The following is a 24,734-nucleotide window of genomic DNA, read 5'->3' on the forward strand; positions in this document are numbered from 1 at the left end:
TTCCATTTGTGCTAGATAAACGAACGTCTCTCCACATTCTCAATTCTGAAAAATATGAGTGTTTGAAAGCCGTCCTTCACCTAGCTTGTTGGGAACACAAAGTTTCTTTTCACTTGCAAATTCCACCCCATACATATATATGGGAAATTCTATCTCCAACTCGGTTTTACACTGAAAACTGCAGGAACTTCAAACCGGCACTAGGAAACAGGCAGAGAAATCAGAGTAATAGTTTCTCCTGCAAACCGTTCCCTTTGTGCTAGATGAACGAACGTCTCTCCACATGCTCTTTTCTGAGAGATAAGTGTGTGTGAAAGCCGTTCTTCACCTAGCTTATTGGGAACACAAAGTTTCTTTTCACTTGCAATCTCCACTCCAAACATATATATGGGGAGGTACTATCTCCAAATCAGTTTTACAGTGAAAACTGCAGAATCATCAAACAGGCATTAGGAAACAATCTGAGAAACCAGAGTAAATGTTTCACATGCAAACCGTTCACTTTCTGCTAGATGAAAGAACGTCTCTCCACATGCTCATTTCTGAGAGTTAAGTGTGTATTAAAGCCGTCCTTCACCTAGCTTGTTGGGAACACAAAGTTCCTTTTCAGTTGCAAACTCCACTCCATACATATATATGGGGAGGTACTAGCTCCAGCTCGGTTTTACCGTGAAAACTGCAGGAACTTCAAACCGGCACTAGGAAACAGACTGAGAAACCAGAGTAAAAGTTTCTCCTGCAACCCTTTCCTTTGTGCTAAATGAACGAAAGTCTCTCCACATGCTCAGTTCTGAGAGATATGTGTGTGTGAAAGCCGTCCTTCTCCTAGCTTGTTGGGAACATTAAGTTTGTTTTCACTTGCAAACTACACTCCATACATATATATGGGGAGGTTGTAGCTCCAAGTCGGTTTTAAAGTGAAAACTGCAGGAACTTCAAACCGGCACTAGGAAACAGACTGAGAAACCAGAGTAAAAGTTTCTCCTGCAACACGTTCCCTTTTTGCTAGATGAACGAACGTCTCTCCACATGCTCAATTCTGAGAGATAAGTGTGTGTGGAATACTTCCTTCAACTAGCTTGTTGGGAACACAAAGTTTCTTTTCATTTGCAAACTCCTCTCCATACATATATATAGGGAGGTACTAGCTCCAACTCGATTTTACAGTGAAAACTGCAGGAACTTCAAACCGGCACTGGGAAACAGACTGAAAAACCAGAGTAAAAGTTTCTCCTGCAACCCGTTCCCTTTGTGCTAGATGAACGAACGTCTCTCCATATGCTCAGTTCTGAGAGATAAGTGTGTGTGAAAGCCGTCATTCACATAGCTTGTTGGGAACACATAGTTTCTTTTCAGTTGCAAACTCAACTCCATACATATATTTGGGGAGGTACTAGCTCCAACTAGGTTTTACAGTGAAAAATTCAGGAACTTCAAAACGGCACTAGGAAACAGACTGAGAAACCAGAGTAAAAGTTTCTCCTGCAACCAGTTCCCTCTGTGCTAGATGAACGAACGTCTCTCCACATGCTCAGTTCTGAGAGATAAGTGTGTGTGTATGCCGTCCTTCACCTAGTTTGTTGGGAACACATAGTTTCTTTTCAGTTGCAAACTCCAATCCATACATATAAACGGTGAGGTACTAGCTCCAAATCGGTTTTACAATGAAAACTGCAGGAACTTCAAACCGGCACTAGGAAACAGATTGAGAACCAGATAAATGTTTCTCCTGCAACCCTTTCCTTTTGTGCTAGATGAACGAACGTCTCTTCACATGCTCAGTTCTGAGAGATAAGTGTGTGTGGAAGCCGTCCTTCAACTAGCTTGTTGGGAACACAAAGTTTCTTTTCAGTTGCAAACTGCTTTCCATACCTATATAAGGGGAGGTACTAGCTCCAACTCGGTTTTACAGTGAAAACTGCAGGAACTTCAAACCGGCACTAGGAAACAGACTGAGAAAGCAGAGAAAAAGTGGCCCCTGCAACCCGTTCCCTTGGTGCTAGATGAACGAACGTCTCTCCGCATGCTCAGTTCTGAGAGATAAGTGTGTGTGAAAGCCGTCCTTCACATAGCTTGTTGGGAACACAAAGTTACTTATTAGTTGCAAACTCCACTCCATAAAAATATATGGGGAGGTACAAATTCCAACTCAGTTTTACAGTGAAATCTGCAGGAACTTCAAACCGGCACTACGAAACAGACTGAGAAACCATAGTAAAAATTTCCCTTGTAACCCGTTCCCTTGGTGCTAGATGAACGAACGTCTCTCCACATGCTCAGTTCTGAGAGAAAATTGTGTGTGAAAGCCGTCTTCAACTAGCTTGTTGGGAACACAAAATTTCTTTTCAGTTGCAAACCCCACTCCATAAATTTATATGGGGAGGTACTTGTTCCAACTCGGTTTTACAGTGAAAACTGCAGGAACTTCAAACCGGCACCAGGAAACAGACTGAGAAAAAGACTAATGTTTCTCCTGCAACCAGTTCCCTTGGTGCTAGTTGAACGAACGTCTCTCCACATGCTCAGTTCTGAGAGATAAGTGTGTGTGCAAGCCGCCTTCACCTAGCTTGTTGGGAACGAATGTCTCTCCACTTGCTCAGTTCTGAGAGATAAGTGTGTGTGAAAGCCGTACTTCACCTAGCTTGTTGGGAACACAAAGTTTCTTTCCAGTTGCAAACCCCACTCCATAAATATATATGGGGAGGTACTAATTCTAACTCAGTTTTACAGTGAAAACTTCAGGAACTTCAAAACGGCACCAGGAAACAGACTGAGAAAAAGAATAAATTTTCTCCTGAAACCCGTTCCCTTGGTGCTAGATGAACGAACGTCTCTCCACATGCTCAGTTCTGAGAGATAAGTGTGTGTGCAAGCCGCCTTCACCTAGCTTGTTGGGAACGAATGTCTCTCCACTTGCTCAGTTCTGAGAGATAAGTGTGTGTGAAAGCCGTACTTCACCTAGCTTGTTGGGAACACAAAGTTTCTTTTCTGTTGCAAACTCCACTCCATATATATATATGGGGAGGTACTAGCTCCAACTCGGTTTTACAATGAAAACTGCAGGAACTTCAAACCGGCACTAGGAAACAGACTGAGAAAGCAGACAAATAGTGTCTCCTGCAGCACAATCCCTTGGTGCTAGATGAACGAACGTCTCATCACATGCTCAGTTCTGAGAGATAAGTGTGTGTGAAAGCTGTCTTTCAAGTAGCTTGTTGGGCACACTAAGTTTCTATTCAGTTGCAAACACCACTCCATACATATATATGGGGAGGTACTAGCAAAAACTCCGATTTACATTGAAAACGGCAGGAAATTCAAACCGGCACTAGGAAAAAGACTGAGACACCAGAGTAAATGTTTCTTCTGCAACACGTTCCCTTGGTGCTAGATGAACGAACGTCTCTCCACTTGCTCAGTTCTGAGAGATAAGTGTGTGTGAAAGCCGTCCTACACCTAGCTTTTTGGGAACACAAAGTTTCTTTTCAGTTGCAAACTGCATTCCATACATATATATGGGGAGGTACAAGCTCCAACTCGGTTTTACAGTGAAAACTGCAGGAACTTCAAACCGGCACTAGGAAACAGACTGAGAATGCAGAGAAAAAATTGTCCTGCAACCCGTTCCCTTGGTGCTAGATGAACGAACGTCTCTCCACTTGCTCAGTTCTGAGAGATATGTGTGGGTGAAAGCCGACCTTCACCTAACTTGTTGGGAACACAAAGTTTCTTTTCAGTTGCAAAATCCATTCCATTCATATACATGTGGAGGTGCTAGCTCCAACTCTGTTTTACAGTGAAAACTGCAGGAACTTCAAACCGGCACTAGGAAACAGACTGAGAAAGCAGAGAGAAAGTGTCTCCTGCAACCCGTTCCCTTGGTGCTAGATGAACGAACGTCTCTCCACTTTCTCAGTTCTGAGAGATAAGTGTGTGTGAAAGCCGTCCTACACCTAGCTTGTTGGGAACACAAAGTTTCTTTTCAGTTGCAAACTCCATTCCATTCATATATATGGGGAGGTACAAGCTCCAACTCGGTTTTACAGTGAGAACTGCAAAAAACTTCAAACCGGAACTAGGAAACAGACTGAGAATGCAGAGAAAAAATTGTCCTGCAACCCGATCCCTTGGTGCTAGATGAACGAACGTCTCTCCACTTGCTCAGTTCTGAGAGATAATTGTGTGTGAAAGCCGACCTTCACCTAACTTGTTGGGAACACAAAGTTTCTTTTCAGTTGCAAAATCCACACCATACATATATATGGGTAGGTAATAGCTCCAACTCGGGTTTACAGTGAAAACTGTAGGAAATTCAAACCGGCACTAGGAAAAAGACTGAGAAAGCATAGAAAAAGTGTCTAATGCAACCCATTCACTTGGTGCTAGATGAATGAACGTCTCTCCACTTGCTCAGTTCTGAGAGATAAGTGTGTGTCAAAGCCGTCCTTCAACTAGCTTGTTGGGAACACAAAGTTTCTTTGCAGTTGCAAACTCCATTCCATACATATATATGGGGAGGTACTAGCTCCAACTCGGTTTTACAGTGAAAACTGCAGGAACTTCAAACCGGCACTAGGAAATAGACTGAGAAAGCAGAGAAAAAGTGTCTCCTGCAACCCGTTCCCTTGGTGCTAGGTGAACGAAAGTCTCTCCACTTGCTCAGTTCTGAGAGATAAGTGTGTGTGAAAGCCGTCCTTCACCTAGCTTGTTGGGAACACAAAGTTTCTTTTCAGTTGCAAACTCCATTCCATACATATATATGGGCAGGTACTAGCTCAAACTCGATTTTGCAGTGAAAACTGCAGGAACTTCAAACCGGCACTAGGAAACAGACTGAGAAAGCAGCGAAAAAGTGTCTCCTGCAACCCGTTCCCTTCGTGCTAGATGAACGAACATCTCTCCACTTGCTCAGTTCTGAGAGATAAGTGTGTGTGAAAGCCGTCCTTCACCTAGCTTGTTGGGAACACAAAGTTTCTTTTCAGAAGCAAACTCCATTCCATACATATATATGGGGAGGTACTAGCTCCAACTCGGTTTTAGAGTGAAAACTGCAGGAACTTCAAACCGGCACTAGGAAACAGACTAAGAAAGCAGAGAAAAAGTGTCTCCTGCAACCCGTTCCCTTCGTGCTAGATGAACGAACGTCTCTCCACTTGCTCAGTTCTGAGAGATAAGTGTGTGTGAAAGCCGTCCTTCACCTAGCTTTTTGGGAACACAAAGTTTCTTTTCAGTTGCAAAATCTATTCCATTCATATACATGTGGAGGTACTAGCTCCAAATCGGTTTTACAGTGAAAACTGCAAGAACTTCAAACCGGCACTAGGAAACAGACTGAGAAAGCAGAGAAAAAGTGTCTAATGCAACCCATTCACTTGGTGCTAGATGAACGAACGTCTCTCCACGTGCTCAGTTCTGAGAGATAATTGTGTGTCAAAGCCGTCCTTCAACTAGCTTGTTGGGAACACAAAGTTTCTTTGCAGTTGCAAACTCCATTCCATACATATATACGGGCAGGTAGTAGCTCCAACACGGTTTTACAGTGAAAACTGCAGGAACTTCAAACCGGCACTAGGAAACAGACTGAGAAAGCAGAGAAAAAGTGTCTCCTGCAACCCGTTCCCTTGGTGCTAGATGAACGAAAGTCTCTCCACTTGCTCAGTTCTGAGAGATAAGTGTGTGTGAAAGCCGTTCTTCACCTAGCTTGTTGGGAACACAAAGTTTCTTTTCAGTTGCAAACTCCACACCATACATATATATGGGGAGGTAAAACTCCAACTCGGTTTTACAGTGAAAACTGCAGGAACTTCAAACCGGCACTAGGAAACACACTGAGAAAGCAGAGAAAAGTGTCTCCTGCAACCCGTTCCAATTGTGCTACATAAAAGAACGTCTCTCCCCATGCTCAGTTCTGAGAGATAAGTGTGTGTGAAAGCCGTCTTTCAAGTAGCTTGTTGGGAACACTAAGATTCTATTCAGTTGCAAACACCACTCCATACATATATATGGGGAGGTACTAGCTCCAACTCCGATTTACAGTGAAAACTGCAGGAACTTCAAACCGGCACTAGGAAACAGACTGAGAAAGCAGAGAAAAAGTGTCTCCTGCAACCCGTTCCCTTGGTGCTAGATGAAGGAACGTCTCTCCACTTGCTCAGTTCTGAGAGATAAGTGTGTGTGAAAGCCGTCCTTCAACTAGCTTGTTGGGAACACAAAGTTTCTTTTCAGTTGCAAACTCCATTCCATACATGTATATGGGGAGGTAAAAACTCTAACTCGGTTTTACAGTGAAAACTGCAGGAACTTCAAAACGGCACTAGGAAACAGACTGAGAAAGCAGAGAAAAAGTGTCTCCTGCAACCCGTTCCCTTGGTGCTAGATGAACGAACGTCTCTCCACTTGCTCAGTTCTGAGAGATAAGTGTTTGTGAAAGCCGTTCTTCACCTAGCTTTTTGGGAACACAAAGTCTCTTTTCAGTTGCAAACTCCACACCATACATATATATGGGGAGGTAAAACTCCAACTCGGTTTTACAGTGAAAACTGCAGGAACTTCAAACCGGCACTAGGAAACACACTGAGAAAGCAGAGAAAAAGTGTCTGCTGCAACCCGTTCCCTTGGTGCTAGATGAACGAACGTCTCTCCACTTGCTCAGTTCTGAGAGATAAGTGTGTGTGAAAGCCGTCCTTCACCTAGCTTGTTGGGAACACAAAGTTTCTTTTCAGTTGCAAACTCCATTCCATACATATACATGGGCAGGTACTAGCTCCAACTCGGTTTTACAGTGAAAACTGCAGGAACTACAAACTGGCACTAGGAAACAGACTGAGAAAGCAGAGAAAAAGTGTCTCATGCAACCCGTTCCCTTGGTGCTAGTTGAACGAACGTCTCTCCACTTGCTCAGTTCTGAGAGATAAGTGTGTGTGAAAGCCGTCCTTCACCTAGCTTGTTGGGAACACAAAGTTTCTTTTCAGTTGCAAACTCCACACCATACATATATATGGGGAGGTAATAGCTCCAACTCGGTTTTACAGTGAAAACTGCAGGAACTTCCATCAGGCACTAGGAAACAGACTGAGAAAGCAGAGAAAAGTGTCTCCTGCAACCCGTTCCATTTGTGCTACATAAAAGAGCGTCTCTCCCCATGCTCAGTTCTGAGAGATATGTGTGTGTGAAAGCCGTCTTTCAAGTAGCTTGTTGGGAACACTAAGATTCTATTCAGTTGCAAACACCACTCCATACATATATATGGGGAGGTACTAGCTTCAACTCCGATTTACAGTGAAAACTGCAGGAACATCAAACAGGCACTAGGAAACAGACTGAGAAACCAGAGTAAAAGTTCCCACTGCAACCCGTTCCATTTGTGCTAGATAAACGAACGTCTCTCCACATTCTCAATTCTGAAAAATATGAGTGTTTGAAAGCCGTCCTTCACCTAGCTTGTTGGGAACACAAAGTTTCTTTTCACTTGCAAATTCCACCCCATACATATATATGGGAAATTCTATCTCCAACTCGGTTTTACACTGAAAACTGCAGGAACTTCAAACCGGCACTAGGAAACAGGCAGAGAAATCAGAGTAATAGTTTCTCCTGCAAACCGTTCCCTTTGTGCTAGATGAACGAACGTCTCTCCACATGCTCTTTTCAGAGAGATAAGTGTGTGTGAAAGCCGTTCTTCACCTAGCTTATTGGGAACACAAAGTTTCTTTTCACTTGCAATCTCCACTCCAAACATATATATGGGGAGGTACTATCTCCAAATCAGTTTTACAGTGAAAACTGCAGAATCATCAAACAGGCATTAGGAAACAATCTGAGAAACCAGAGTAAATGTTTCACATGCAAACCGTTCACTTTCTGCTAGATGAAAGAACGTCTCTCCACATGCTCATTTCTGAGAGTTAAGTGTGTATTAAAGCCGTCCTTCACCTAGCTTGTTGGGAACACAAAGTTCCTTTTCAGTTGCAAACTCCACTCCATACATATATATGGGGAGGTACTAGCTCCAGCTCGGTTTTACCGTGAAAACTGCAGGAACTTCAAACCGGCACTAGGAAACAGACTGAGAAACCAGAGTAAAAGTTTCTCCTGCCACCCGTTCCCTTTGTGCTAGATGAACGAACGTCTCTCCACATGCTCAGTACTGAGAAATAAGTGTGTGTGAAAGCCGTCCTTCACCTACCTTGTTGAGAACACAAAGTTTCTTTTTAGTTTCAAACTCCACTCCATACACATATATGGGGAGGTACTAGCTCCAACTCGGTTTTACAGTGAAAACTGCAGGAACTTCAAACCGGCACTAGGAAACAGACTGAGAAACCAGAGTAAAAGTTTCTCCTGCAACCGGTTCCTTTGTGCTAAATGAACGAACGTCTCTCCACATGCTCAGTTCTGAGAGATAAGTGTGTGTGAAAGCCGTCCTTCACCTAGCTTGTTGGGAACACAAGTTTCTTTTCACTTGCAAATTCCACACCATACATATATATGGGGAGGTACTTGCTCCAAATCGGTTTTACAGTGAAAACTGCAGAAACATCAAACAGGCACTAGGAAACAGGCAGAGAAATCAGAGTAAAAGTTTCTCCTGCAAACCGTTCCCTTTGTGCTAGATGAACGAACGTCTCTTCACATGCTCAGTTCTGAGAGATAAGTGTGTGTGAAAGCCGTCCTTCACCTAGCTTGTTGGGAACACAAGTTTCTTTTCACTTGCAAATTCCACACCATACATATATATGGGGAGGTACTTGCTCCAAATCGGTTTTACAGTGAAAACTGCAGAAACATCAAACAGGCACTAGGAAACAGGCAGAGAAATCAGAGTAAAAGTTTCTCCTGCAAACCGTTCCCTTTGTGCTAGATGAACGAACGTCTCTCCACATGCTCATTTCTGAGAGATAAGTGTGTGTGAAAGCCGTTCTTCACATATCTTGTTGGGAACACAAAGTTTCTTTTCACTTGCAATCTCCACTCCAAACATATATATGGGGAGGTACTATCTCCAAATCAGTTTTACAGTGAAAACTGCAGAAACATCAAACAGGCACTAGGAAACAATCTGAGAAACCAGAGTAAATGTTTCACATGCAAACCGTTCCCTTTCTGCTAGATGAAAGAACGTCTCTCCACATGCTCATTTCTGAGAGTTAATTGTGTATTAAAGCCGTCCTTCACCTAGCTTGTTGGGAACACAAAGTTCCTTTTCAGTTGCAAACTCCACTCCATACATATATATGGGGAGGTACTAGCTCCAGCTCGGTTTTACCGTGAAAACTGCAGGAACTTCAAACCGGCACTAGGAAACAGACTGAGAAACCAGAGTAAAAGTTTCTCCTGCAACCGGTTCCTTTGTGCTAAATGAACGAACGTCTCTCCACATGCTCAGTTCTGAGAGATATGTGTGTGTGAAAGCCGTCCTTCTCCTAGCTTGTTGGGAACACTAAGTTTGTTTTCACTTGCAAACTACACTCCATACATATATATGGGGAGGTTGTAGCTCCAAGTCGGTTTTAAAGTGAAAACTGCAGGAACTTCAAACCGGCACTAGGAAACAGACTGAGAAACCAGAGTAAAAGTTTCTCCTGCAACACGTTCCCTTTTTGCTAGATGAACGAACGTCTCTCCACATGCTCAATTCTGAGAGATTAGTGTGTGTGGAAGACTTCCTTCAACTAGCTTGTTGGGAACACAAAGTTTCTTTTCAGTTGCAAACTCCTCTCCATACATATATATAGGGAGGTACTAGCTCCAACTCGATTTTACAGTGAAAACTGCAGGAACTTCAAACCGGCACTAGGAAACAGACTGAAAAACCAGAGTAAAAGTTTCTCCTGCAACCCGTTCCCTTTGTGCTAGATGAACGAACGTCTCTCCATATGCTCAGTTCTGAGAGATAAGTGTGTGTGAAAGCCGTCATTCACATAGCTTGTTGGGAACACATAGTTTCTTTTCAGTTGCAAACTCAACTCCATACATATATTTGGGGAGGTACTAGCTCCAAGTAGGTTTTACAGTGAAAAATTCAGGAACTTCAAAACGGCACTAGGAAACAGACTGAGAAACCAGAGTAAAAGTTTCTCCTGCAACCAGTTCCCTCTGTGCTAGATGAACGAACGTCTCTCCACATGCTCAGTTCTGAGAGATAAGTGTGTGTGTATGCCGTCCTTCACCTAGTTTGTTGGGAACACATAGTTTCTTTTCAGTTGCAAACTCCAATCCATACATATAAACGGTGAGGTACTAGCTCCAAATCGGTTTTACAATGAAAACTGCAGGAACTTCAAACCGGCACTAGGAAACAGATTGAGAACCAGATAAATGTTTCTCCTGCAACCCTTTCCTTTTGTGCTAGATGAACGAACGTCTCTTCACATGCTCAGTTCTGAGAGATAAGTGTGTGTGGAAGCCGTCCTTCAACTAGCTTGTTGGGAACACAAAGTTTTTTTTCACTTGCAAACTCCACCCCATACATATATATGGGAGATACTATCTCCAACTCGGTTTTACAGTGAAAACTGCAGGAACTTCAAACCGGCACTAGGAAACAGGCTGAGAAATCATAGTAAAAGTTTCTCCTGCAAACCGTTCCCTTTTTGCTAGATGAACGAACGTCTCTCCACATGCTCAGTTCTGAGGGATATGTGTGTGTGAAAGCCGTCCTTCACCTAGCTTGTTGGGAAAACAAAGTTTCTTTTCACTTGCAATCTCCACTCCAAACATATATATGGGGAGGTACTATCTCTAAATCAATTTTACAGTGAAAACTGCAGAAACATCAAAACGGCACTAGGAAACAATCTGAGAAACCAGAGTTAATGTTTCACCTGCAAACCGTTCCCTTTCTGCTAGATGAAAGAACGTCTCTCCACATGCTCATTTCTGAGAGTTAAGTGTGTATTAAAGCCGTCCTTCTCCTAGCTTGTTGGGAACACTAAGTTTGTTTTCACTTGCAAACTACACTCCATACATATATATGGGGAGGTAGTAGCTCCAAGTCGGTTTTAAAGTGAAAACTGCAGGAATTTCAAACCGGCACTAGGAAACAGACTGAGAAGCCAGAGTAAAAGTTTCTCCTGCAACACGTTCCCTTTTTGCTAGATGAACGAACGTCTCTCCACATGCTCAATTCTGAGAGTTAAGTGTGTGTCCAAGACGACCTTCAACTAACTTGTTGGGAACACAAAGTTTCTTTTCAGTTGCAAACTCCTCTCCATACATATATATAGGGAGGTACTAGCTCCAACTCGATTTTACAGTGAAAACTGCAGGAACATCAAACCGGCACTAGGAAACAGACTGAGAAACCAGAGTAAAAGTTTCTCCTGCCACCCGTTCCCTATGTGCTAGATGAACGAACGTCTCTCCACATGCTCAGTACTGAGAAATAAGTGTGTGTGAAAGCCGTTCTTCACCTAGCTTGTTGGGAACACAAAGTTTCTTTTCAGTTGCAAACTCCACCCCATACATATATATGGGGAGGTACTAGCTTCAACTCGGTTTTACAGTGAAAACTGCAGGAACTTCAAACCGGCACTAGGAAACAGACTGAGAAACCAGAGTAAAAGTTTCTCCTGCAAACTGTTCCCTTTGTGCTAGATGAACGAACTTCTCTCCACATGCTCATTTCTGAGAGATACGTGTGTGTGAAAGCCGTACTTCACCTAGCTTGTTGGGAACACAAAGTTTCTTTTCAGTTGCCAAATACACTCCAAACATATATATGGGGAGGTACTAGCTCCAACTCACTTTTACAGTGAAATCTGCAGGAACTTCAAACCTGCACTAAGAAACAGGCTGCGAAACCAGAGTAAAAGTTTCCCTGCAACCCGTTCTCTTTGTGCTAAATGAACGAACGTCTCTCCACATGCTCAGTTCTGAGAGATAAGTGTGTGTGAAAGCCGTCATTCACCTAGCTTGTTGGGAACACAAAGCTTCTATTCAGTTGCAAACTCCACTCCATACATATATATGGGGAGGTACTAGTTCCAACTCGGTTTTACAGTGAAAACTGCAGGAACATCAAACCGGCACTAGGAAACAGACTGAGAAATCAGAGTAAAAGTTTCTCCTGCAAACCGTTCCCTTTGTGCTAGATGAAAGAATGTCTCTCCACATGCTCATTTCTGAGAGATATGTGTGGGTGAAAGCCGTCCTTCAACTAGCTTGTTGAGAACACAAAGTTTCTTTTCAGTTGCAAACTCCACTGCATACATATATATGGGGAGGTACTAGCTCCAACTCTGTTTTACAGTGAAAACTGCAGGAACTTCAAACCGGCACTAGGAAACAGACTGAGAAATCAGAATAAAAGTTTCTCCTGCAACCCGTTCGCTTTGGCTAGATGAACGAATGTCTCTCCACATGCTCAGATCTGAGATATATGTGTGTGTGAAAGCCGTCCTTCACCTAGCTTGTTGGGAACACAAAGTTTGTTTTCAGTTGCAAACTCCACTCCATACATATATATAGGGAGGTAGAAGCTCCAACTCGATTTTACAGTGAAAACTGCAGGAACTTGAAACCGGCACTAGGAAACAAACTGAGAAACCAGAGTAAATGTTTCACCTGCAAACCGTTCCCTTTCTGCTAGATGAACGAAAGTCTCTCCACATTCTCAGTTCTGAGAAATAAGAGTGTTTGAAAGACGTACTTCACCTAGCTTGTTGGGAACACAAAGTTTCTTTTCACTTGCAAACTCCACTCCATTCATATATATGGGGAGGTACTAGCTCCAACTCGGTTTTACAGTGAAAGCTGCAGGAACTTCAAACCGGCACTAGGGAACAGACTGAGAATCCAGAGTAAAAGTTTCTCCTGCAAAATGTTCCCTTTGTGCTAGATGAACGAACGTCTCTCCACATGCTCATTTCTGAGAGATAAGTGTGTGTGAAAGCCGTCCTTCAACTAGCATGTTTGGAACACAAAGTTTCTTTTCAGTTGCCAACTACACTCCATACATATATATGGGGAGGTATTAGGTCCAACTCAGTTTTACAGTGAAAACTGAAGGTACTACAAACCTGCACTAAGAAACAGACTGCGAAACCAGAGTAAAAGATTCTCCTGCAACCCATTCTATTTGTGCTAGATGAACGAACGTCTCTCCACATGCTCAGTTCTGAGAGATATGTGTGTGTGAAAGCCGTCCTTCACCTAGCTTGTTGGGAACACAAAGTTTCTTTTCAGGTGCAAACTCCACTCCATACATATATATATGTGGAGGAACTAGCTCCAACTCGGTTTTACAGTGAAAACTGCAGGAACTTCAAACCGGCACTAGGAAACAGACTGAGAAACCAGAGTAACAGTTTCTCCTGCAACCCGTTCCCTTGGTGCTAGATGAACGAACGTCTCTCCACATGCTCAGTTCTGAGAGCTATGTGGGTGTGAAAGCAGTCCTTCACCTAGCGTGTTGGGAACACAAAGTTTCTTTTCACTTGCAAACTCCACTCCATTCATATATATGGGGAGGTACTAGCTCCAACTCGGTTTTACAGTGAAAGCTGCAGGAACTTCAAACCGGCACTAGGGAACAGACTGAGAAACCAGAGTAAAAGTTTCTCCTGCAAAATGTTCCCTTTGTGCTAGATGAACGAACGTCTCTCCACATGCTCATTTCTGAGAGATAAGTGTGTGTGAAAGCCGTCCTTCAACTAGCATGTTTGGAACACAAAGTTTCTTTTCAGTTGCCAACTACACTCCATACATATATATGGGGAGGTATTAGGTCCAACTCAGTTTTACAGTGAAAACTGAAGGTACTACAAACCTGCACTAAGAAACAGACTGCGAAACCAGAGTAAAAGATTCTCCTGCAACCCATTCTATTTGTGCTAGATGAACGAACGTCTCTCCACATGCTCAGTTCTGAGAGACATGTGTGTGTGAAAGCCGTCCTTCACCTAGCTTGTTGGGAACACAAAGTTTCTTTTCAGGTGCAAACTCCACTCCATACATATATATATGTGGAGGAACTAGCTCCAACTCGGTTTTACAGTGAAAACTGCAGGAACTTCAAACCGGCACTAGGAAACAGACTGAGAAACCAGAGTAACAGTTTCTCCTGCAACCCGTTCCCTTGGTGCTAGATGAACGAACGTCTCTCCACATGCTCAGTTCTGAGAGCTATGTGGGTGTGAAAGCAGTCCTTCACCTAGCGTGTTGGGAACACAAAGTTTCTTTTCATTGGGAACCCCACTCCATACATATATATGGGGAGGTACTAGCTCCAACTCGGTTTTACAGTGAAAACTGCTGGAACTTCAAACCGGCACTAGGAAACAGACTGAGAAACTAGAGTAAAAGTTTCCACTGCAACCCGTTCCCTTTGTGCTAGATGAACGAACGTCTCTCCACATGCTCAGTTCTGAGAGATAAGTGTGTGTGAAAGCCGTCCTTCACCTAGCTTGTTGGGAACACAAAGTTTCTTTTCACTTGCAAACTCTTCTCCATACATATATATGGGGATATACTAGCTCCAAATCAGTTTTACAGTGAAAACTGCAGAAACAACAACCCGGCACAAGGAAAGAATCTGAGAAAACAGAGTAAATATTTCACCTGCAAACCGTTCCCTTTCTGCTAGATGAACGAAAGTCTCACCACATGCTCATTTCTGAGAGATAAGTGTGTGTGAAAGCCGTCCTTCACCTAGCTTGTTGGGAACACAAAGTTTCTTTTCAGTTGCAAACTCCACTCCATACATATATATATGTGGAGGTACTAGCTCCAACTCGGTTTTACAGTGAAAACTGCAGGAACTTCAAACCGGCACTAGGAAACAGACTGAGAAACCAGAGTAAAAGTTTCTCCTGCAAACTGTTCCCTCTGTGCTAGATGAACGAACGTCTCTCCACAAGCTCAGTTCTGAGAGATAAGTGTGTGTGAATGCCGTCCTTCACCTAGCTTGTTGGGAACACATAGATTCTTTTCAGTTGCAAACTCCAATCCATAAATATAAACGGTGAGGTACTAGCTCCAACTCGGTTTTACAGTGAAAACTGCAGGAACTTCAACCCGGCACTAGGAAACAGACTGAGAAACCAGAGTAAAAGTTTCTCCTGCAACCCGTTCCCTTTGTGCTAGATGAACGAACGTCTCTCCACATGCTCAGTTCTGAGAGATAAGTGTGTGTGAAAGCCGTCATTCACCTAGCTTTTTGGGAACACAAAGCTTCTATTCAGTTGCAAACTCCACTCCATACATATATATGGGGAGGTACTAGTTCCAACTCGGTTTTACAGTGAAAAATGCAGGAACATCAAACCGGCACTAGGAAACAGACTGAGAAATCAGAGTAAAAGTTTCTCCTGCAAACCGTTCCCTTTGAGCTAGATGAACGAACGTCTCTCCACATGCTCAGTTCTGAGAGATAAGTGTGTGTGAAAGCCGTCCTTCAACTAGCTTGTTGGAAACACAAAGTTTCTTTTCACTTGCAAACTCCTCTCCATACATATATATGGGGATATACTAGCTCCAAATCAGTTTTACAGTGAAAACTGCAGAAACAACAACCCAGCACTAGGAAACAATCTGAGAAACCAGAGTAAATATTTCACCTGCAAACCGTTCCTTTTCTGCTAGATGAACGAACGTCTCACCACATGCTCATTTCTGAGAGATAAGTGTGTGTGAAAGCCGTCCTTCACCTAGCTTGTTGGGAACACAAAGTTTCTTTTCAGTTGCAAAACCCTCTCCATACATATATATGGGTAGGTACTAGCTCCAACTCGGTTTTACAGTGAAACTGCAGGATCTTCAAACCGGCACTAGGAAACAGACTGAGAAACCAGAGTAAAAGTTTCTCCTGCAACCGTTTCCCTTTGTGCTAGATGAACGAACGTCTCTACACATGCTAAGTTCTGAGAGATAAGTGTGTGTGAAAGCCGTCCTTCACCTAGCTTGTTGGGAACACAAAGTTTCTTTACAGTTGCAAACTCCAATCCATACATATATATGGTGAGGTACTAGCTCCAACTCGGTTTTACAGTGAAAACTGCAGGAACTTCAAACCGGAACTAGGAAACAGACTGAGAAACCAGAGTAAAAGTTTCTCCTGCCACCTGTTCCTTTGTGCTAGATGAACAAACGTCTCTCCACATGCTCAGTTCTGAGAGATAATTGTGTCTGAAAGCCGTCCTTCACCTAGCTTGTTGGGAACACAAAATTTCTTTTCAGTTGCAAACTCCACTCCATACATATATATGGGGAGGATCTAGCTCCAACACGGTTTTACAGTGAAAACTGCAGGAACTTCAAACCGGTACAAGGAAACAGACTGAGAAACCAGAGTAAAGCATCTACTGCAAACCGTTACTTTGTGCTAGATGAACGAACGTCTCTCCCCATGCTCAGTTCTGAGATATATGTGTGTCTGAAAGCCGTTCTTCAACTAGCTTGTTGGGAACACAAAGTTTCTTTTCAGTTGCAAACTCCACTCCATACATATATATGGGGAGGTAGAAGCTCCAACTATCTTTTACAGTGAAAATGCAGGAACTTGAAACCGGCAGTAGGAAACAGACTGATAATCCAGAGTAAAAGTTTCTCCTGCAACCCGTTCCCTTTGTACTAGATGAAAGAATGTCTCTCCACATTCTCAGTTCTGAGAGATAATTGTGTGTGAAAGCCGTCCTTCACCTAGCTTGTTGGGAACACAAAGTTTCTTTTCTGTTGCAAACTCCACTCCATACATATATATGGGGAGGTACTAGTTCCAACTCGGTTTTACAGTGAAAACTGCAGGAACTTCAAACCGGCACTAGGAAACAGACTGAGAAACCAGAGTAAAAGTTTCTCCTGCAACCCGTTCCCTTTGTGCTAGATGAACGAACGTCTCTCCACATGTTCAATTCTGAGAGATAATTGTGTTTGGAAGCCGTCCTTCACCTAGCTTGTTGGGAACACAAAGTTTCTTTTCACTTGCAAACTCTAATCCATACATATATATGGGGAGATACTAGCTCAAACTCGGTTTTACAGAGAAAACTGCAGGAAATTCAAACCGGCAGTAGGAAACAGACCGAGAAACCATAGTAAATGTTTCTATTGCAAACCGTTCCCTTTGTGCTAGATGAAAGAACGTCTCTCCACATGCTCATTTCTGAGAGATATGTGTGTGTGAAAGCCGTCCTTCACCTAGCTTGTTGGGAACACAAAGTTTCTTTTCAGTTGCAAACACAACTCCATACATATATATAGGGAGGTTGAAGCTACAACTCGATTTTACAGTGAAAACTGCAGGAACTTGAAACCGGCACTAGGAAACTAACTGAGAAACCAGAGTAAATATATCACCTGCAAACCGTTCCCTTTCTGCTAGATGAACGAACGTCTCACCACATTCTCAGTTCTGAGAAATAAGAGTGTTTGAAAGCCGTACTTCACCTAGCTTGTTGGGAACACAAAGTTTCTTTTCACTTGCAAACTCCTCTGCATACATATATATGGGGAGGTACTAGCTCCAACTCTGTTTTACAGTGAAAACTGCAGGAACTTCAAACCGGCACTAGGAAACAGACTGAGAAACCAGAGTAAAATTTTCTCCTGCAAACCTTTCCGTTTGAGCTAGATGAACGAACGTCTCTCCACATGCTCAGTTCTGAGAGATAATTGGGTGTGAAAGCCGTCCTTCACCTAGCTTGTTGGGAACACAAAGTTTCTTTTCACTTGCAAACTCCACTCCATACATATATATGGGGAGGTACAAGTTCCAACTCGGTTTTATGGTGAAAACTGCAGGAACTTCAAACCGGCACTAGGAAACAGACTGAGAAACTAGAGTAAAAGTTTCCCCTGCAACCCGTTCCCTTTGTGCTAGATGAACGAACGTCTCTCCACATGCTCAGTTATGAGAGATATGTGTGTGTGAAAGCTGTACTTCACCTAGCTTGTTGGGAACACAAAGTTTCTTTTCAGTTGCAAACTTCACTCTATACATATATATGGTGAGGTACCAGCTCCAACTCAGTTTTACAGTGAAAACTGCAGGTACTTCAAACCGGCAGTAGGAAACAGACTGAGAAACCAGAGAAAAAGTTTCTCCTGCAACACGTTCCCCTTGTGCTAGATGAACGAAACTCTCTCCACATGCTCATTTCTGAGAGATATTTGTGTGTGAAAGCCGTACTTCACCTAGCTTGATGGGAACACAAAGTTTCTTTTCAGTTGCAAAATCCACTCCATACTTATATATGGGGAGGTACTAGCTCCAACTCGGTTTTACAGTGAAAACTGCAGGAACTTCAAACCGGCACTAGGAAACAGACTGAGATACCAGAGTAAAAGTTTCTCTTGCAACCCGTTCCCTTTGTGCTAGATGAACGAACGTCTCTCCACATGCTAATTTCTGAGAAATAAGTGTGTGTGGAAGCCGTCCTTCACCTAGCTTGTTGGGAACACAAAGTTTCTTTTCACTTGCAAACACTACTGCATACATATGCATGGGGAAGTACTAGCTCCAACACGGTTTTACAGTGAAAACTGCAGGAACTTCAAACCGGAAGTAGGAAACAGACTGAGAAACCAGAGTAACAGTTTTTCATGAAAACCGTTCCCTTTGTGCTAGATGAACGAAAGTCTCTCCACATGCTCATTTCTGAGAGATATGTGTGTGTGAAAACCGTCCTTCACCTAGCTTGTTGAGAACACAAAGTTTCTTTTCAGTGGCAAACTCCTCTCCATACATATATATGGGGAGGTACTAGCTCCAACTCGGTTTTACAGTGAAAAATGCAGGAAATTCAAACCGGCACTAGGAAACAGACTGAGAAACCAGAGTAAAAGTTTCCCCTGCAACCCGTTCCCTTTGTGCTAGATGAACGAACGACTCTCCACATACTCATTTCTGAGAGATATGTGTGTGTGGAAGCCGTCCTTCACCTAGCTTGTTGGGAACACAAAGTTTCTTTTCAGTTGCAATATCCACTCCATACATATATATGGGGAGGTACTAGCTCCAACTCGGTTTTACAGTGAAAACTGCAGGTACTTCAAACCGGCAGTAGGAAACAGTCTGAGAAACCAGAGAAAAAGTTTTCCCTGCAACCCGTTCCCCTTGTGCTAGATGAACGAAACTCTCTCCACATGCTCATTTCTGAGAGATATTTGTGTGTGAAAGCCGTCCTTCACCTAGCTTGTTGGGAACACAAAGTTTCTTTTCAGTTGCAAAATCCACTCCATACTTATATATGGGGAGGTACTAGCACCAACTCGGTTTTAAAGTGAAAACTGCAGGAACTTCAAACTGGCACTAGGAAACAGACTGAGAAACCAGAGTAAAAGTTTCCCTTGCAACCCATTCAATTTTTGCTAGATGAACAAACGTCTCTCCACATGCTAATTTCTGAGAAATAATTGTGTGTGGAAGCCGTCCTTCACCTAGCTTGTTGGGAACACAAAGTTTCTTTTCACTTGCCAACCCTAATCCATACATATATATGGGGAAGTACTAGCTCCAACTCGATTTTACAGTGAAAACTGCAGGAAATTCAAACCGGCACTAGGAAACAGACTGAGAATCCAGAGTAAAATTTTCCCCTGCAACCCGTTCCCTTTGTGCTAGATGAACGAACGACTCTCCACATTCTCATTTCTGAGAGATATGTGTGTGTGGAAGCCGTCCTTCACCAAGCTTGTAGGGAACACAAAGTTTCTTTTCAGTTGCAATATCCACTCCATTCATATATATGGGGAGGTACTAGCTCCAACTCGGTTTTACAGTGAAATCTGCAGGAACTTCAAATCGGCACTAGGAAACAGACTGAGAAACCAGAGTAAAAGTTTCTCCTGAAACCCGATCCCTTTTTGCTAGATGAACGAACGTCTCTCCACATGCGCAGTTCTGAGAGATAAATGTGTGTGGAAGCCTTACTTCACCTAGCTTGTTGGGAACACAAAGTTTCTTTACACTTGCAAACACCATTCCATACATATATATGGTGAGGTACTAGCTCCAACTCGGTTTTACAGTGAAACCTGCAGGAACTTCAAACCGGCAGTAGGAAACAGTCTTAGAAAACAGAGTAAAAGTTTCTCCTGAAACCCGTTCCCTTTGTGCTAGATGAACGAACGTCTCTCCACATGCTCAGTTCTGAGAGGTAAGTGTGTGTGAAAGCCGACTTAAACTAGCTTGTTGGGAACACAATGTTTCTATTCAGTTGCAAACTTCACTCCATACATATATATGGGGAGGTAGAAGCTCCAACTCGGTTTTACAGTGAAAACTGCAGGAACTTGAAACTGGCAGTAGGAAACAGACTGAGAATCCAGAGTAAAAGTTTCCCCTGCAACCCGTTCCCTTTGTGCTAGATGAATGAACGACTCTCCACATACTCATTTCTGAGAGATATGTGTGTGTGGAAGCCGTCCTTCACCTAGCTTGTTGGGAACAAAAAGTTCCTTCTCAGTTGCAAACTCCACTCCATACATATACATGGGGAGGTACTAGCTCCAACTCGGTTTTACCGTGAAAACTGTAGGAACTTCAAACCGGCACTAGGAAAGAGACTGAGAAACCAGAGTAAAAGTTTCTCCTGCAACCCGTTCCTTTGTGCTAAATGAACGAAAGTCTCTCCACATGCTCACTTCTGAGAGATAAGTGTGTGTGGAAGCAGCCCTTCACCTAGATTGTTGGGAACACAAAGTTTCTTTTCACTTGCAAACTCTAATCCATACATATAAATGGGGAGGTACTAGCTCCAACTCGGTTTTACAGTGAAAACTGCAGGAACTTCAAACCGGCACTAGGAAACAGACTGAGAAACCAGAGTAAAAGCATCAACTGCAAACCGTTCCCTTTTTGCTAGATGAACGATCGTCTCTTCACATGCTCAGTTCTGAGAGATAATTGTGTGTGAAAGCCGTCCTTCACCCAGCTTTTTGGGAACACAAATTTTTTAAGTTGCAAAATCCACTCCATACATATATATGGGGAGGTAGAAGCTCCAACTAGCTTTTACAGTGAAATTGCAGGAACTTGAAACCGGCAGTAGGAAACAGACTGAGAATCCAGTGTAAAAGTTCCACCTGCAACCCTTTCACTTTGTGCTAGATGAAAGAATGTCTCTCCACATGCTCAGTTCTTAGAGATATGTGTGTGTGAAAGCCGTACTTCACCTAGCTTGTTGGGAACACAAAGATTCTTTTCAGTTGCAAACACCCCTCCATAAATATATATGAGGAGGTACTAGCTCAAACTCGGTTTTACAGTGAAAACTGCAGGAACTTCAAACCGGCACTAGGAAACAGACTGAGAAACCAGAGTAAGAGTTTCCACTGCAACCCGTTCCCTTTGTGCTAGATGAACGAAAGTCTCTCCACATGCTCAGTTCTGAGAGATAATTGTGTGTGGAAGCCGTCCTTCAAATAGCTTGTTGGGAACACAAAGTTTCTTTTCACTTGCAAACTCCACTCCATACATATATATGGGGAGGTACTATCTCCAACTCGGTTTTACAGTGAAAACTGCAGGAACTTCAAACCGGCTCTAGGAAACAGCCTGAGAGACCAGAGTAAATGTTTCACCTGAATCCCGTTCCCTTTGTGCTAGATGAACGAACGTCTCTCCACATGCTCAGTTCTGAGAGGTAAGTGTGTGTGAAAGCCGTCCTTCAACTAGCTTTTTGGGAAAACAAAGTTTCTTTTCAGTTGCAAACTTCACTCCATTCATATATATGGGGAGGTAGAAGCTCCAACTCGGTTTTACAGTGAAAACTGCAGGAACTTGAAACTGGCAGTAGGAAACAGACTGAGAATCCAGAGTAAAAGTTTCTCCTGCAACCCGTTCCCTTTGTGCTAGATGAAAAAACGTCTCTCCACATGCTCATTTCTGAGAGTTAAGTGTGTATTAAAGCCGTCCTTCACCTAGCTTGTTGGGAACACAAAGTTCCTTCTCAGTTGCAAACTCCACTCCATACATATATATGGGGAGGTACTAGCTCCAACTCGGTTTTACCGTGAAAACTGCAGGAACTTCAAACCGGCACTAGGAAAGAGACTGAGAAACCAGAGTAAAAGTTTCTCCTGCAACCCGTTCCTTTGTGCTAAATGAACGAACGTCTCTCCACATGCTCAGTTCTGAGAGATATGTGTGTGTGAAAGCCGTCCTTCTCCTAGCTTGTTGGGAACACAAAGTTTGTTTTCACTTGCAAACTACACTCCATACATACATATGGGGAGGTAGTAGCTCCAAGTCGGTTTTAAAGTGAAAACTGCAGGAACTTCAAACCGGCACTAGGAAACAGACTGAGAAGCCAGAGTAAAAGTTTCTCCTGCAACAAGTTCCCTTTTTGCTAGATGAACGAACGTCTCTCCACATGCTCAATTCTGAGAGATAAGTGTGTGTGGAAGCCGTCCTTCAACTAGCTTGTTGGGAACACAAAGTTTCTTTTCAGTTGCAAATTCCTCTCCATACATATATATAGGGAGGTACTAGCTCCAACTCGATTTTACAGTGAAAACTGCAGGTAGTTCAGACCGGCACTAGGAAACAGACTGAAAAACCAGAGTAACAGTTTCTCCTGCCACCCGTTCCCTTTTTGCTAGATGAACGAACGTCTCTCCACATGCTCAGTACTGAGAAATAAGTGTGTGTGAAAACAGTACTTCACCTAGATTGTTGGGAACACAAAGTTTCTTTTCAGTTGCAAACTCCACTCCATACATATATATGGGGTGGTAGAAGCTCCAACACGGTTTTACAGTGAAAACTGCAGGAACTTGAAACTGGCAGTAGGAAACAGACTGAGAATCCAGAGTAAAAGTTTCTCCTGCAAACCGTTCCCTTTGTGCTAGATGAAAAAACGTCTCTCCACATGCTCATTTCTGAGAGTTAAGTGTGTATTAAAGCCGTCCTTCACCTAGCTTGTTGGGAACACAAAGTTCCTTCTCAGTTGCAAACTCCACTCCATACATATATATGGGGAAGTACTAGCTCCAACTCGGTTTTACCGTGAAAACTGCAGGAACTTCAAACCGGTAATAGGAAACAGACTGAGAAACCAGAGTAAAAGTTTCTCCTGCAACCCGTTCCTTTGTGCTAAATGAACGAACGTCTCTCCACATGCTCAGTTCTGAGAGATATGTGTGTGTGAATGCCGTAATTCTCCTAGCTTGTTGGGAACACAAAGTTTGTTTTCACTTGCAAACTACACTCCAAACATATATATGAGGAGGTAGTAGCTCCAAGTCGGTTTTAAAGTGAAAACTGCAGGAACTTCAAACCGGCACTAGGAAACAGACTGAGAAGCCAGAGTATAAGTTTCTCCTGCAACACGTTCCCTTTTTGCTAGATGAACGAACGTCTCTCCACATGCTCAATTCTGAGAGATAAGTGTGTGTGGAAGCCGTCCTTCAACTAGCTTGTTGGGAACACAAAGTTTCTTTTCAGTTGCAAATTCCTCTCCATACATATATATGGGGAGGTACTAGCTCCAACTCGGTTTTACAGTGAAAACTGCAGGAACTTCAAACCGGCACTAGGAAACAGACTGAGAAACCAGAGTAAAAGTTTCTCCTGCCACCCGTTCCCTTTGTGCTAGATGAACGAACGTCTCTCCACATGCTCAGTACTGAGAAATAAGTGTGTGTGAAAGCAGAACTTCACCTAGATTGTTGGGAACACAAAGTTTCTTTTCAGTTGCAAACTCCACTCCATACATATATATGGGGAGGTACTAGCTCCAACTCCGTTTTACAGTGAAAAATGCAGGAACTTCAAACCGGCACGAGGAAACAGACTGAGAAACCAGAGTAAAAGTTTCTCATGCAACCCGTTCCCTTTGTGCTAGATGAACGAACGTCTCTCCACATGCTCTTTTCTGAGAGATATGTGTGTGTGAAAGCCGTCCTTCACCTAGCTTGTTGGGAACACAAAGTTTCTTTTCACTTTCAACCTCCACTCCATACATATATATGGGGAGGTACGAGCTCCAACTCGGTATTACAGAGAAAACTGCAGGAAATTCAAAACGGAACTAGGAAACAGACTGATAAACCAGAGTAAATGTTTCTCCTGAAACCCGTTCCCTTTGTGCTAGATGAACGAACGTCTCTCCACATGCTCAGTTCTGAGAGGTAAGTGTGTGTGAAAGCCGTCCTTAAACTAGCTTTTTGGGAACACAAAGTTTCTTTTCAGTAGCAAACGTCACTCCATACATATATATGGGGAGGTAGAAGCTCCAACTCGGTTTTACAGTGAAAACTGGAGAACTTGAAACTGGCAGTAGGGAACAGACTGAGAATCCAGAGTAAAAGTTTCTCCTGCAACCCGTTCCCTTTGTGCTAGATGAAAAAACGTCTCTCCACATGCTAATTTCAGAGAGTTAAGTGTGTATTAAAGCCGTCCATCACCTAGCTTGTTGGGAACACAAAGTTCCTTCTCAGTTGCAAACTCCACTCCATACATATATATGGGGAGGTACTAGCTCCAACTCGGTTTTACCGTGAAAACTGCAGGAACTTCAAACCGGCACTAGGAAAGAGACTGAGAAACCAGAGTAAAAGTTTCTCCTGCAACCCGTTCCTTTGTGCTAAATGAACGAACGTCTCTCCACATGCTCAGTTCTGAGAGATATGTGTGTGTGAAAGCCGTCCTTCTCCTAGCTTGTTGGGAACACAAAGTTTGTTTTCACTTGCAAACTACACTCCATACATACATATGGGGAGGTAGTAGCTCCAAGTCGGTTTTAAAGTGAAAACTGCAGGAACTTCAAACCGGCACTAGGAAACAGACTGAG

Source organism: Camelus bactrianus, chromosome 1, assembly GCF_048773025.1.
Source record: "Camelus bactrianus isolate YW-2024 breed Bactrian camel chromosome 1, ASM4877302v1, whole genome shotgun sequence".
In the NCBI taxonomy this organism is placed as follows: domain Eukaryota; kingdom Metazoa; phylum Chordata; class Mammalia; order Artiodactyla; family Camelidae; genus Camelus; species Camelus bactrianus.